Genomic DNA, 14,547 nt, shown 5'->3' on the forward strand with positions numbered 1-14,547 from the left:
GGGGGGGGGGCAAACCACATTCTTGGTTGTTTTCTTCACAACCCTCTTCATTCTCTGATGTGATTTCGTTTTTCTCTCTTGATCCCACTGGTGCTCCACCCTAGCAGCACATTATATTCACCTGAGAAGCTTTTTTAAGAAAAATCCCAAAGCCAGGCCCCACCCCAGGTAATTCAATCAGGATCTTGGGAGAGACTCTGTAAAAGCTTCCCCAGGTGAGTCTGCTGGCAGCCTGGGCTGAGGATCCCTGCCTTCTCCCTCTGTAAGCCACCCCATGACGGAGGCCTGAAGGTTGACCACAGTTTTAAGCACGGAGGACGATGCCTAGCACATAGTAGGGCTCAGCCCTGAGATCCCACCAGTGAGCAAATGCTCCAGAGGCCCCACCCTCCCTGGTGGGTGCTCTTTACTCTTTCACTGTTGTCACACATGCATTCAACAAACATTCACTGAATGCTTGCTACATGCCAGGTGTGGTGCTAAATGCTGGGGATGCCAGGCTGAGTAAAACTCTAACCCCTCTTCTTGGCGCCTCCAATCTCCTAGGAGGCAAATATGCAAAATCCGAGGCCCGTAGAATGAGATCATTGCTAGACTGGCGGTATATAGAAAGCAACTAGAACATAAACCAGGAGTTCCTAAAAAGACACGGGAGAGGAACCTTGGTTGGCTTAGCGAGGTATTTTGCTTACATTTTGACACTCAGACATCACAGCAGCCCAGCAAGCTGAGGTGCAGGGAGGCCGCATGACTTCCCATAGGGGTCACCTGCCTGCATATGGTGCCGTCTGGCCTCACACCCAGATCCGCCTCCTTGAAGGCCCATGTTCCTGAGAGCATATGCTGCTGCATCCAGAGCCAGGACTGGAGCACAGGATCTGGAGCTCCTGTGTGTGCACGGACCCCTTGCAAGCAGGTGACCACGGTGGGCATCTGGGGCTTAATCCACGGGCACCTCTGGGCCAGTGGAGGCTGGGGGCCCCTTGGCCGAGGACTCACTGGTACCCATCAGCCACTGCTCTGGGCTGCCCCACAAGTGGCTGTCATCCTTCAGGCCTGCCACTCAGGAAGCAGAGTGGGCCTGGAAACCAGAGAGAGACCACAAGCAGGGGAACACAGGTGTCACTGTTAGAAGTGAGGCTGAAGGGCACTGGAGGGGGAAGGGAAGCATCTGCTCAGACCCTAAGGAGGGCCTCTCAGTGCCATCCTTCTTTTTTTTTTTGGAGTTGTCAGTCTCATTTCTTGAGCACCTGTTGCAGATGGAGCACCAAGCTAGGTGTGCAGGTTTGAGATTGGCATCCTGTACTAAAGGAGGTGACTGTCAGGCAGGTGACCAGTGTGCGCTCTGTGAAAGCCTCGCCAGTGCAAATGCCGGCGTGACAGTGTGCAAGGCCCAGCTGCTCAGCGCAGGGGTCCCAGCCCTCTCCCATCATAACTGCCCCCCTCCCAGATCTCTGCTTCCCAGAGTTCTGAACTGTCTGCAGCTCTTGAAAAAGCTGCTTCTCTTCTTCTCCCTCTGGACTTTACACATTCCAGTCGGTCTTCCTCATCTCCCAGAATAACTCCGCGTTGTTTAGGAGGAGGGTTAATATCACCTTCCTCCGGGAAGCCTTCCCTGACTAACACACCCATCCAGGTGCCCTTGGCTATTGTCACGGCCACTGTTCTTCTTATCAGAGTAGTCGTCACACGAGATTGTTGTCACATCTTTAAGCTTTGGGGAAACCGTGGATGCATGTCTCTTTTTCACTGTGCATTCAACTCAGCCTGGGTGTGAAAGCTAGGTATGAAATTTGAAACTCAGCTTCATGGCCACCTAACTGGGGCTCAGATTAGACTTTAAGCCTCAGTTTTTCAATCCTTAGAGATGGGCACAATAATGCTTCTCCCTCAGGGGTGGTATAAGCATTAGAGAAACTTATGAAAACTGCCTAGAACACAGGGGCAAGAGGAGGGGTGACCACTGGAGCTTAAGATAAGCTGTGTTATGTGCTAATAGTAAGAACCAACATTTACCACCATGTGCCTACTATGGCCGGCCACTCTTCTAAACCATTTAAGCCGCATCTATGGGGGTATTCCTATTTGTCCCATTTAGCAGATGGGAGAGTGAAGGCACAGATTCATTGGCTCCGAGTCCCAGAGTGAATGTGGGACCTCACTGTCCTTTGATCTGTGCTGGTTCTTCCCACCGGTAGAACTCACTTGGAAGCGCTGGGGTAAGGATACCTGCTGAACAGCCCACCGGGGCCACCGAGCAGAGTGGAGAGGGATGGGGAGGGGGTCCGTGGGGTGAAGGGAGGCAGCAAACACAATAGGCATTGGTGAGTGGGAGCTGCTGCTGCGTCTGTGGCCACCCTGCTCGCTGCAGTTGGGATACCAAAGTATGGGGCGATGCTGGCTCCTCGGCCGGCTCAGATATTTCCACTGACTGATTAACTACCAATTGAAGCCATAACACCTGGACCCTAAATGGGCATATTTACTGAGTAGTGAAATTGAAAATCTCATCCATTTAAGCTTCTGGTAATGTAGGAAATAGTTCACTCCTAAGAGTTTTAATACTATTACATATTTGTTGACTCAGTGAATTCTTTTTGACATTTATTCAGGATTTCCAGACTCTATGGAAGGAAAGCAAAACACCATCGTCAAGGTTATAGGTGGAGATAGAAAAACTGGGTTTTCCATTCAGATTGAAATGTTAGGCACTTGCAGATGGTCTTTGAATTTTTTTTTTTAAGATTTTATTTATTTGACAGAGAGAGCATGTGCATGCAAGCAGGGGAAGCAGCAGGCAGAGGGAGAAGCAGGCTTCCCATTGAGCAGGGATCCCGATGTGGGGCTTGATCCCAGGACCTTGGGATCGTGACCTGAGCCAAAGGCTGATGCTTTGCTGACTGAGCCACCAAGGTGCCCCTGGTCTTTGAATTTAGATTGAAAGATGAACACTCCGGTCTGAGACTACCCAACCTGGATGCCACAGGTGACGTCCTGCCCCGTGAGTGCCCCACAGTCAAGAGAGAGCTCACGGCACTGACACATGGGGCTTAGGGCAGACCAGGGTGTAGGAAGCTGGCCTGGCCATGGAAGGCTCAGTAGTAATAGCTGATGTTTGCTGTGCTCTTCATGTGCCCAGCCCTGTCCCCAGACGTTAACACAGGTTTAGTCATTCAATTCTCATAACTGCCTTGTAGGGTGGGTTCTATTAGTAACCCCATTTTGCAAATGAGGAAACTGAGGCACCAGGAAATTAAGTAATTTGCCTGAAGTCACCCAGGTGATACGTGGAAGACCCCTAATTCAAGTCCAGAGTCTGACTCAGAATATCGTCTCTTAACTGCAGCGTTATTGCCTTTCTGTAAAATGAGGCCCTCTTATTTTACGAGTGAGGCTCAGAGAGGTATAGTGACTTGTCCAAAGTCACCCAGCCTTGTTAGCAGGAGAGTTCGAATGGATCTCAGTGACTGCTTCTGACTCTGAGCCATCCTGTCACCTTGCGCACCTCACTTACCTTTTTTTTTTTTTCAGTTTACTTACTCATCTGCAAAACGGGGTGAATAGTGATACCTTTGAATCCTTTTCAGAGACTAGTAATCATTTCTGTCCTGACTCCTTTTAGATACGAGGATCATATACAATGCATGCAGATGCCTCGGGTAAACTGCAGGGTGTTGGAAAGGGGTTCTAATAAGTAATAACAGCATGTAGAAAGAACTGGCCCTGGTCAGCAGAGTTCAGAGCACTTGGGTTAACCCACATGATTCATCATCCATAACCCATAATCATCAGCACACTCCTTCCAGATTTACAGCCGAATTATCAGTTATAGCGAGGGGAGTAGTAGCTTGCCAGGGTATCAGAGCTGGTAAGCGCGCTTACTTGAGATTTGAACCTGACTAGTCTGGGGTGGAGCTCCTAACGAGTCGCTATATTATTAACAAAGCTGTCGATGTTACATGTTGCACAGCACACACGTTTTCGCAAGCACCAGCTATAACCATAAAATAAAGGAAAAGCCTTTCTTTATGAAACCTGAATCTGGAAGGGACTGGTCTTTTTTTCGTTTTGTTTTGTTTTGTTTTTTTGCAACATCCTAGCAGAGAGGAAGGATAAATGCCTTTTGTACCATCTTCTAGGATGAGAGTGAGGAAGCTGTGAGAGGGCTCTGGGCTTCAGAGACCTGCCCTCAGAAGTCACATCAGCAGCTGTCTCGTCACAGAGAGGGTAGAGATGGCTGACGCGGCCAGAAGAGGGAAAACACCCGATGAGACTAGATAGAAGTGCTGAAAACAAACCTCCCCAGGGCGAAGAAAGCTCGCTTAGGTGTAATCCCAGGTTGTTACTTAGCTATGTCCACCGTGAGGGATTTTAGATCATAGGTGATCTCAGAAGCCATTGTGGGTCTAGGTGCCTGATGTGACCTGAGCCATGTCCTTTACCAGGCCCCAGACAGGTCAGCTGTGGAGGGTGAAGTGTAAGAGCAGGACTGGTGGGGGGTAGGGGGGCAGACCAGTTTGAATCCAGACTCTACCCTTTCCCTCCTGGGTGACCTGAGGCCACAGTGTGCCACCATTTCTTCATCTGTAAAGAGGAGCAATCATTCTATCTGCATCAGCCAATATTTTTGCAGATTAGGGGGATCCTATCCTTCGAGAAGTAGCCACCAAAACAACCAGAAACGGAAAGAGTTAGAAAAGGTTGCCTTCAGGGGACTATGTTGGAGGGGATTAATTTTTATCAGAAGCTGGTGGTTTTCATTATAAGCCTCTGTAGTATTTCATTTCTTAATTATGAGCATGTATTTCTTGTCTAAAAATAGTTTTAAAGCATTTTACGAGATCATGTAAACCCAGCCCTGTGCAGAAGGCTTGGCAAATAGTAAGAGTTTAATAAATGCAGGCTGTTAATTTCTGGGTACCCGGTCGCTCCCTGTCACTAGTTCCTGAGTGCTTCAGGAAGGCAGTCCAGGCGTGCTGTTTGAGAGCAGCGGAGCGTTCCAGAATTACAGTGGGCAAGGGGGACAGGTGTGGTTCGGACAGATCTCTTCCCGCCAGATGAGTCGTTTTGCTTCCTTATCTTTATGTCAACTCACCCCCCTGCCACCAGCTTGCTGGAGAAGCAGGCAAGACCTCACTACAGGAATCGCCTTGCCCCTGGACTCAGCTAGTGATGGCTCCCCAGACCATGTCTAAGGCCATTTGGCCAGAGCTGTGAGAGGGAAGAATGGTGGTCAGTAGAACCTAGCATGGGCTCACCAAGATCAGACTGAACCAGATTTGCTTCATTTTTTTCGACAATGGCTTTGGGGCTGGTAGGTGAGGAGAATGCCAGGAGTCAAGCCTCTCTGGTTTTCATCAAGGTATTTGAGAAAGCCACGCATGATCTCCTGGAGAATGCAATGGAGAAACGCTGGATGATGCCATTGGATAAGTTTGCAGGTTAAATGGCCTCGCCCAAAGGTGTCAACAGATCTGAGTGAGGTTGTCCGGATTGAGGTTCCTGGTGGTGAGCCTGGGTGTCTGGGTTCATCCCTACTCCAGCCTCAGTGCTGGCTGTAGAAGCCATCCAGTGTTCTTTTGAGCCACGATGATACATGAAGACCCTTCACCTCTAAAAACCTCAGTTTCCTCATTTGTAAAACAGGAGATGGTCACACCTGCCTCCCTGGTTTATTCTAAGGATGGAACACTTGCCTCATTGGCTTGTTGGAGGGCCAAGGCCAGGGGAATACCTGGCTGTACTGTGCCTGACACCTTGCAGATCTTCAGTCTCTGGGCACTTGCGTTTCACTGTGGTTAGAGATAACACGAAGCGGGGAGCGATGGTGAGTCTGCTGGATGATAGACACAGCCTCCTAGAAGATCTCGAGACGAATGAGCCAAATCTAGTGACTTGTAGAACAACCTTAAGTCCCACATGAGTGAGAGACAGCCTGGAGGCACCCCAGATCCTGGGTGGGAAAGGCTTTAGGGACTGCAGGCCCAGGAGGCACTGGCAGCAGGAAGAGGGGTGGATAGATATCCCTTACCAGCATTGGTAGCAGAGTGTGTCCAGAGTGACTGAGCTGGTAACAGTGCCTCTCTTCTGGGTCACAAGGCTCATTGCAGAATTGTGCTCTGTTTGGAGTGTTGTCTGCAAAGTGGGACATCCACAAACTAATATGTGGAAGGAGAGCGACCAGGATTGTAGACAGTCTGGAACCAAGGAATGTAAGGCTTCTCTTGTCAAACTTTGGAATATTTGCTTGGAGTTTTTGGGGTAAGTGTCATAACCCTGTTACCTGACCAGTTTCAGGACCAATCAAGAGAAACACGAGAGTCAGACAAGTGGAGACAAGATCCACCTTGTTCCCCAAGAACCAGGCTAGTGAGCATGCCTTACATACATCTGCTAGCTAGAAGGTCTTTCTAACACTCCCTGTCCTGCACTCCACACTGTAAAGAACCCAGCGAGGGAACTGTGAGCCTTCAAAGCAGACGCACCTACTTGGGCAGTGCTGCTCTGTTACGGGGAGCCAGAACAGGCAGAGAAACTGCATCTGTGACACTTGCAGGTTAACTTTACTGAGTTGAGAAATGGACCAGTGACCCATCTGCTAACCAGATGCTTTATTCCACTTCCAGGTGAACGTGGCTGGAAGAGGGGGGTGGAAACAGGTCCAGGGTGTCTGGGTGAGGATCCTTCCTCATGGAAAGAAGACAAATGAGGAACAAGAATCCCACATTCACATTTAGGAAGGCTGTCCAAGATTCAGTCAAGCACCTTCTCGGTTATCAAGTACTCTCCTTTACAGCTATTCATTCATTCATTCATTCATTCATTCAGTGAATCAGCAAATATTTGCTGATCACCTCTAATGTGCCAGGTGGTCTTCTAGCCTCTTGGGGAACGGAACCAAAAGAGAATCTTGCCCTTATGGAACTTACATTCTTGGCCTGGGAGGAGACAAGACAATAAGTGCTATAAGTGATCATCATAAGTAAGGAAATCATGTGCTATGCTAGAAAGGGATAGTTGCTGTAGGAAAAATAAATAGTAATCCAATATTTGAAAATGGTGAGGGAGTGAGCCATGGGGCTACGTGAGGAAAGAGCATTCCAGGCAGAGGGACAAAGCAGGGGCAAAGGCCGTGTGGCAGGAGTGTGCCCGAGGTGTGGGAGAAAAGCCAGGAGACCAGTATATATAACAGAACACATGGAGGGAGAGCTGTGGGCCAGGAGACACGGGAACTGGATGGCCTAGGGCCTTTAGGGCCCCGGTCCATCTTCACATGGGATGCATCATTTGGTTCACAGCACACGAGGTGGAGTGATGTGATAGTTCTGTGTGACAGTTCTTCCTCTTATCCCTTTTATAAATGAATAAACTGAGATTCACAGCCAAAATCCCTCTATATGTTACAAGTGAGAAAATTATTACCCAGAGAGGAGTGATTTGCTCAAGGCCACAGAGTGGGCAAAATGGCACTGGGCTGGGACTTGGGCCTCCTGATTCTCAGTCCAGAGCCCTTTCCCCCACATTTCTGCCCCAGAAATGAACTTCCTTTGAAAGGGGTGACTCCAGGCCTCTCTTGCAGATTCAGAGATAAATCATGGAGTTCTTGACACTGTGCTTTGTTGCCAGATCTTCCATGTGGACCACCAAATTTCCTTCCCAGTAAGGGGTTTGGCATGGAAAAGCTGTTAAACACGCATGTCGCTAAATACTGGATGAGGGGCACCTGGGAGGCTCAGCTGGTTAGGTGTCCGACTCTTGATTTCAGCTGGGTCATGATCTCAGCACCGTAAGATCAAGCCCCACGTCGGGCTCCATGCTCAGTGGGGTGTCTGCTTGAGATTCTCTCTCTTTCCTCTCCCCGTGTCCCTTCCCCCATCAAATAAACATATAAATCTTTTTTAAAAAGAAGAAACAACACTGGATGCAGGAAAGTCCGTTGCCTGTAATATGACCATTGTAGCCATTCTAGTAAATTCTGACATGTGCTGATTGCTTCCTATGTACCTGGTCCTATTATGCACTTTTGACATATATTCATTCATTTATTCCTCACCATCCACCTAAGGGATAAGTACTGGCCCTCATGTTACAGTTGAGGAACTGAGGCACAGAAAGATAAATTGCCCAAGGTCACACCACAAGTGAAAAACTGAGCTAGACTTTAAGTTCAGGCCTTGTGGCTTCAGAGTCTGTGCTCTTAGCCCCTCTGCTCACACAGACGGACCAGACCCAAAAGAGGTTACACCAGCTGCAGGATTCGGGTCCCCAAAAGCACGTGTCCATTTCCTGTGGGCAGCTGGGGGGGTGAATGAGAGCCACCTTTCACTGTCCCGCATCCTTACCTGGAAGATGCTCCTTTCTCGAAGCTTCCCATCAGACACAGGGAGGGACTTTCAGAGCTTAATTGACGAGATGACTTTCAAACACCTGCCTATGAAAGAAGTCCCGAGTAGATCCAATCTCTTATCCCCTCTGTCGCTGAAATCATGATTGTCTGTGCTTGGAGTTATTTTAGGAGAGAAAGAAGCCATCCCCATGGTTTGAAAACAGGTCTCAGTATATGCTGATCTGTTCATCATAATGATGATGAGCATTTATGTGGTGCTCACACTTTCCAACAGGCTGTCACACTTAGTCATTATATCATTCGGTCTCATGAGGGTTCTGGATTGTCACCATTTTATAGATAAGGAAGCTAAGATGAATTGGGGAAGGTTACATGATTTGCTTAGTCACGCTAGTGATAAGTGAAGAGAGACTTATACCCAAGTCCATATCCAAAGTTCGAGCTACCACTCTATGCTGGCTGAAGAGCCACACTCAATTTATACACTATATTTATAGCCACTAAGACCGCAGGTTTCCCCGCTATCCGGGAGCAGAGCGTTCCTATGAAACCTCTCATAAGCAGGCTGAAATGGCATAAAGCAAAGAAGCAATTACCATTAACTTATATGGGAATTTTTTTAGCACTCCCAGAACCCCAAAATAAACTCTCTCAGGCTTTTCTGATACCTTAGGACACATCTTGCTAATGGATGCACAGAATAAGTCAACATAAAGCACAGATGCTCACAGACACATGTCAGAGCTCTGGTGGCTTGATGCCCTTGATGCCAAGGGGCTGAGTGTAGGTCCCGGGGAAGGAGCTGATGGGGGAGGGTTCCCTCTCCCTCCTCGGGGTCCAGCTGCCTCTATAACCACTGCTGCAAAACCAGTATGGGATGCTGTCTTCACTTTTTGTCTTTTATCCATAAAAGCAAAAGTCCTCTTTGGATTTTTTTTCCATTAGTGAAATCAGGTACTAACGCAGGTCTGAAGTAAAAGTGAAGTGGCATAACACAAACTTCCACAAAGGGGCTACCTGTATATTCTTGAATCATGTGAGCCCCTCAACCCATTTTTTTTTTCTGAAAAAAAAAAAAAAAAGCATAAAGAGCCATGGCAAATTCCAGGGGGGGTATTTACTTAAAGTCAAAAGATATTGGAGAAACTAATTTCTAGGATTGGGTCTCCACTAAAAAAGATAGTTTTCCCCCCCAGGATCTGGCTGGCTGTTTGTTTTTACTAAATTAGGTTGCCAATGGATTGACACCCATTGGCCATGTTCAGGAGTTTGTGTTGATATTACTGTTGTGAAAAAGCACATATTGGTCCCCACCATCTATATGCCTGCGACTCATTTTTTTTTTCTCTCTTCCATTTCGTGCAACTTTTGCTTACAGACTACTTGGCATAATTGACACATTGGCTCAGGCCTCCAAGATTGCCAACTTGGAGCCTTGGATCAGTTAAATCAGTTATGACAGATGTGATTATTTACAAGAAAATAGAAGTCACTATAATTAGACCTTCTAAGGAGTACATTTGGGTGGAGAATAAGAAAGCACAAGTCTAATCTGGCATGATGTGTTTGGATTTCAGCTCTGAGCAGGTTCTTTTCTGCTCTGTGAAAGAAGGTGTTGGGGTGTCTCACACCCTCCGCAGACGCTGCCATTTATCAATTCTCATGACAGAGCTATTGATAGATGGAAAGGCGAGGTGGTAGAGTGAGCATTAGATTTGGCACCAGAAGTGGTTTCGGTTCTCAGCTCAGCCACTTGTCCTTACATCAATATCTTTTTTTTTTTTCAGTCATACAATGGAGATAAAAAAAAAAAGAAGCAGCAGCAGCTCTATCTCATCATAGTGTTGAGAAAATTAAAAGTGATAAAGACAGGTGTCTAGCATTGAGCCTGATATAAGGCGCCATGCACAAAGTTCCTACCCCCCTTGAGCATAACCCTCAATCTCCTTGAGCCTCACCTTTTTCATTGGAAAATATAAGTGAGAACCAGCTCCTACAATGGATGTGAGAGTTGAAGGAAATGAAGTATATGAAAGGGGCGTTATAACCTTTTGTTGCTATTTCATGCTTCCATCTTCCTATTATTATTATTTTTAAATCCATAATAGTTTCAATTTATTGCATGCATCATGGGCCAAGCACTATAGTAAGCGGGGTCGGCTTCTTTGTTAGGTACAGAGGCATAGTGCCTAGCGCTCACAATACTTTTAGGGCCCCAGAAAAAGTTTAATTTCCCTGAAAATCAAAAGGAAAAAATGAATATAATAATAATATAAAACCAAATATAAAAATAATAAACATAATGATTTATCTGGCCTGGATTATAGTCATCTTCATACCAGTGTAATATCAAAACCTTTTTTTTGTTTTTATTTTTAAATTTTATTATTTTTTTCAATGCCAGAAGGGATCCACAAAGGCAAAATGTCTACGGCTCACAAAAGTCATAGTGCACCAGTTGGTTGTAGGATCTTTACAAATGTTAGCCTATTCTCAGGAAGGCTTTTTTAAAATTCTCACTTCGCAGATGAGGAAATTGAAGCTGCAAGAGGTTAAGAAACTTACCCAAAGCCACATGGCCAGTAAGAGGCTGCATTAGTCAGGTTGGGCTAACAGCTATAACCACCCCCAAATTTTAATCACTTAACACTTTTGGAGTTTATTGCCTGCAAACACAACTCAGTGTATGTGTCTGGCAGACAGTCGTCCATGCAGTGATTCAGGGACCCAGGCTCCCTCCCTCTGCGGCTCCGGATCCCCATTTGGTTGGCAGAGAAAGAACCGCCAAATGGGAGGGGTTGGGGGGGAGCCAGGGCTGGAATTGGGCCACGTCAATTCTGCTTGCATTCCATTGGCTGGCGCCTGGTCACGTGGCCACTCCCAACTGCACGGGAGCCTGGGAAATGGAGTCCAGCCGCACGCCTGGCAGGAAAAGCTTATGGGTACTGGGGAGCACTCTCAGTCCTGGACACAGTGACAGTGTTGGATGCCAGCCCACGTCTTTTGTACACAAAGTCCATGCTCTTTCCACTCTATATAGCTGATTCTTGTCACGAAGCTCCTTTATAGGCCCTTTGCTCCAGCCAGACTTCCCCACTTGCTGTGCCCAGCACCAGACCTTGGCCTGCGCAGCCCCTGTTGCTGTGGTAGGTGCTGGAAGAGAAGCAGATGAGGAAGGAGCCCCTCTTACCCTGGAATCGCGCTCAGACTGGCTGGAGAAGGCTGCTGCCTGGTGCTACATTCTCTGCATCTCCCAGGCCTGAGCCCACTGGGTGCTTCTGGGCATGCACTAAAGCCAGGGCATCCCTCCCTGTGAGCAGAGGAGGGTTTCGGAGAGCAGGAGAAAAGAGGTTTGAGCCAGTGTCTTGGCTCGACCATGAGCCATGGGCAAGGCATCAGCAGGAAGGGGGTGGTACCAGGTGATCTTACGGTACTCAGCAGTCACAGTCCTGGTACTGCTGGTTATTGGCCAAAAGTGAATCGTGCGGCCTGCCCTTAATCGGTTCATGTGTGTTATCCTAAAGGACAAAACTCCCGGAACCGCTGGAGCCAGCTGGAGGCCAGATGCCCTGTGGATGTTTCTGTAACTGTTGGGCTAGCCCAGTGACCCTGGCAATGTTCCAACAGCACTGGTGTTGGTGGGCACCCAGGTCCTGCAGGACCAGACCAACACCATCTGTTCGGAGACCCCTGGGTGGAATCAGTATAACTCCCTCCTCGGGAAGGCCTCAGCGGTCCCTACCTGTTCATAACTCAAGGCACTTGTTGCCATTCCACCTTCAGGTCCTGCATCGTCTCCTAACACTTGGCAGTTGGCACACAGCTCTCCTCCCGTTCCCTGTTGGTCTCTCACGCAGGCGCAAAACCCTGCTTAAAAATGTGTCTTGCAAGGAGACTTGGCATCCAGGACGCGCCCCGGGAAGAATTTGTTTTTGTTTTAATGCTGAGGACGTTTGCATGAAAACAGGATCTTTGTTGCTTAGGAATTGATCAACTCCTGCTGCTGCTTCTCTCTGCTGAAGTGCCAGCCCCATATTTGTCACAGGCAAGCAAGTAACAGTAGGGACAGCTGGGACGTCCACAGATAGAGGGTGCTGGCCGTACAGGGAGGGCTACAGAGGCCCCGGAGTCCAAAGAGAATCCAGAATCCATCCTAGGCTGAAAAGAACTCACAGGTGATAGATGCCCTTGGCTAAAGAACTGCCTCCTGAGTGAAGATTTTCCATGGATCTGGTTTGTTCTAGATGCTCAGGGGAGAAGAGAAGGGGCAATACATTTAAGACGTGGCCTCCGCCTGCAAGCTAAAATGTGACAGATGCAGGTGCAAGTGACAGGACCCAGTACATAGAGCAGAGAGATGTGAAGTGAGGAGCTGGACAGACCGGGGGTGTGCTCCTTACCCACGGGGTAAGCGTGGGCATGCCACTTAACGTCTCTGCACCCCAGTCTCCTCACCTGCAAAATAACACTCACCTCTTGGGGTTATCATGAGGATTAAATGAGATGCTATACGTTGACTGGTTGGCATAGTAAGCACTCCATAAAGCCAAACGATTGTTATTAATATTAAAAATAACAATTCATAATAATACCAGATGCTCTCCGTCCTAAGGAAGAAATATCCAGATGGCCACAGAAGGCTATTTAGAGAAAGGACTTGAACTTGATTTGACACAGCTGTGTCCACTACAGACAATTCTTGAGGAGGTTTTGGAAACACCGCCCGAGAAATGGAAGTAAAGTGGCCCACGTGAACGTGGAGGGGGGTTTCCAGGCCTCCAGGGCCTCCTCCCCCACCCCGCCCCCGCCGGCCCCCACCCATGTGTGGCCCCAGCCTGGCCTGACAGGCATCAGCGCAGAAGGACGGGGATGAGAGAGGCCTGGGGTGACAACTCAACCGGTCAGGCCCTTCCTCTGGCCTCAGGGCTCGGCTTCCAGAGGGGGGTGGGCCGTTTATGTCCAAATGCCCACGAGAGGCTGGCCACCTTTCTCCTCCTGTGTCCGTGCCATATGCTCATCACAGCTGAGAGCCTGCAGAAAATATCTGCTTGCCAGGGCCGCGCTCCCTTGCCTTGCCTTGGCTTGCCCACCGCGCTGGGCTTCCCCTCCCATCTGCCCATCCGAGGGCGTCCATAAATCCAGCTTTCGGAGCCCTCAGGGGCTGGCAAGGCTGCCACGGACCTCAGTCACATCCCGATGGAAACAATGGAAAACCACTTGGCAAAAAGAAGGGGTGACCTAATGTTTCGTAGCAAGAATACATTTTTTCCTCGCCATTCTTATTCAAGCCCCCGGGGGGGGGAGGGGGGCGGGGGGGGGGGCCGGCTGCTCTCCAGCTCCATGAGGCTGCACCTCGGGGTTCCTCCTTCCTCCCCCCCTGCTCTGACCAGCCCCCCAGGGGAAGCAGCGGGAGGCCAGGCTGCCCGGCTGTCTGTGGCCCCACGCAGGCCCCGGAGGGGCAGACTGGGCCTTACCTTCCCGACTGCTCAGGCGGCCCTGGTCCCCTCGGAGGCGAGGCTGTGGCCGCAGGGGCCTGCGGGAGGCCCATATATGGAGCCCGGGGAATGTGGCCTCTGGCAGGCCGCCTGGAAAAACTGGCGGTGTTCTGAGGGCCAACTCCGCCGAATTATAAATAGCACCCCCTCCCTCCCCTTCCAGCTTGCTGGGTCTGCCACGGAGGGCTCACCGGTTTAAGTTAGAGAGGACTGAGAGGGACAAGGGGGCAGGGAGCGGGCGGGAGGGGGACAGGCCGGGGCCTGCTGTGGTTTCAGCTGCTGGCCTGAGAGTGACAGAGACCTGTCACCAGACCACAGGGCTGAGAGTGGGCCACATCTGGAGTAGCGGAGTGACCGCTGATTTAATGCATTTTTATAAGCCGAATGAATATTGAGGGGAAACGAGGAGAACCTCTAAGGAGATGGTTTTAGAGTCTTTAATCATCATCATCATCATCATCATCATCATCAGTTGCCTCAGAATTTGAAAGCTTTCTCTCTGGTCCCAAAGGTCAACTCTTGTGGCCTCTGAATCAAAACCTAAGAACAGGGCAGCCCTGGTGGCTCAGTGGTTTAGCACCTGCACTTCAGCCCAGGGTGCATGATCCTGGAGACCTGGGATCGAGTCCCACGTCGGGCTCCCTGCATGGAGCCTGCTTCTCCCTCTGCCGGTGTCTCTGCCTCTCTCTCTCTCTGTGTGTCTCT

At 49.2% G+C, this 14,547-nt stretch overlaps 1 protein-coding gene and 1 long non-coding RNA gene across 4 annotated transcripts in view; one reads left to right on the forward strand and one right to left on the reverse strand.

Annotated features, from left to right (window-relative positions):
- Positions 1 to 14,547, forward strand: part of ZHX2 (zinc fingers and homeoboxes 2) — a 161,732-nt gene that overhangs the window by 19,197 nt on the left and 127,988 nt on the right. The window lies entirely within an intron of this gene.
- Positions 11,377 to 13,883, reverse strand: LOC102153186. 2 transcript variants are annotated; one of them, XR_005368602.1, is made up of 2 exons: positions 13,822 to 13,883; positions 11,377 to 12,594 (listed from the first exon to the last, which is right to left on the reverse strand). It is a non-coding gene; the product is annotated as an uncharacterized LOC102153186 (long non-coding RNA). The 2 variants fall into 2 exon arrangements; XR_005368603.1 differs by having other exon boundaries at positions 11,377 to 12,587; positions 13,822 to 13,874.

This window comes from Canis lupus, chromosome 13 (assembly GCF_011100685.1).
Source record: "Canis lupus familiaris isolate Mischka breed German Shepherd chromosome 13, alternate assembly UU_Cfam_GSD_1.0, whole genome shotgun sequence".
Taxonomy (NCBI): Eukaryota; Metazoa; Chordata; class Mammalia; order Carnivora; family Canidae; genus Canis; species Canis lupus.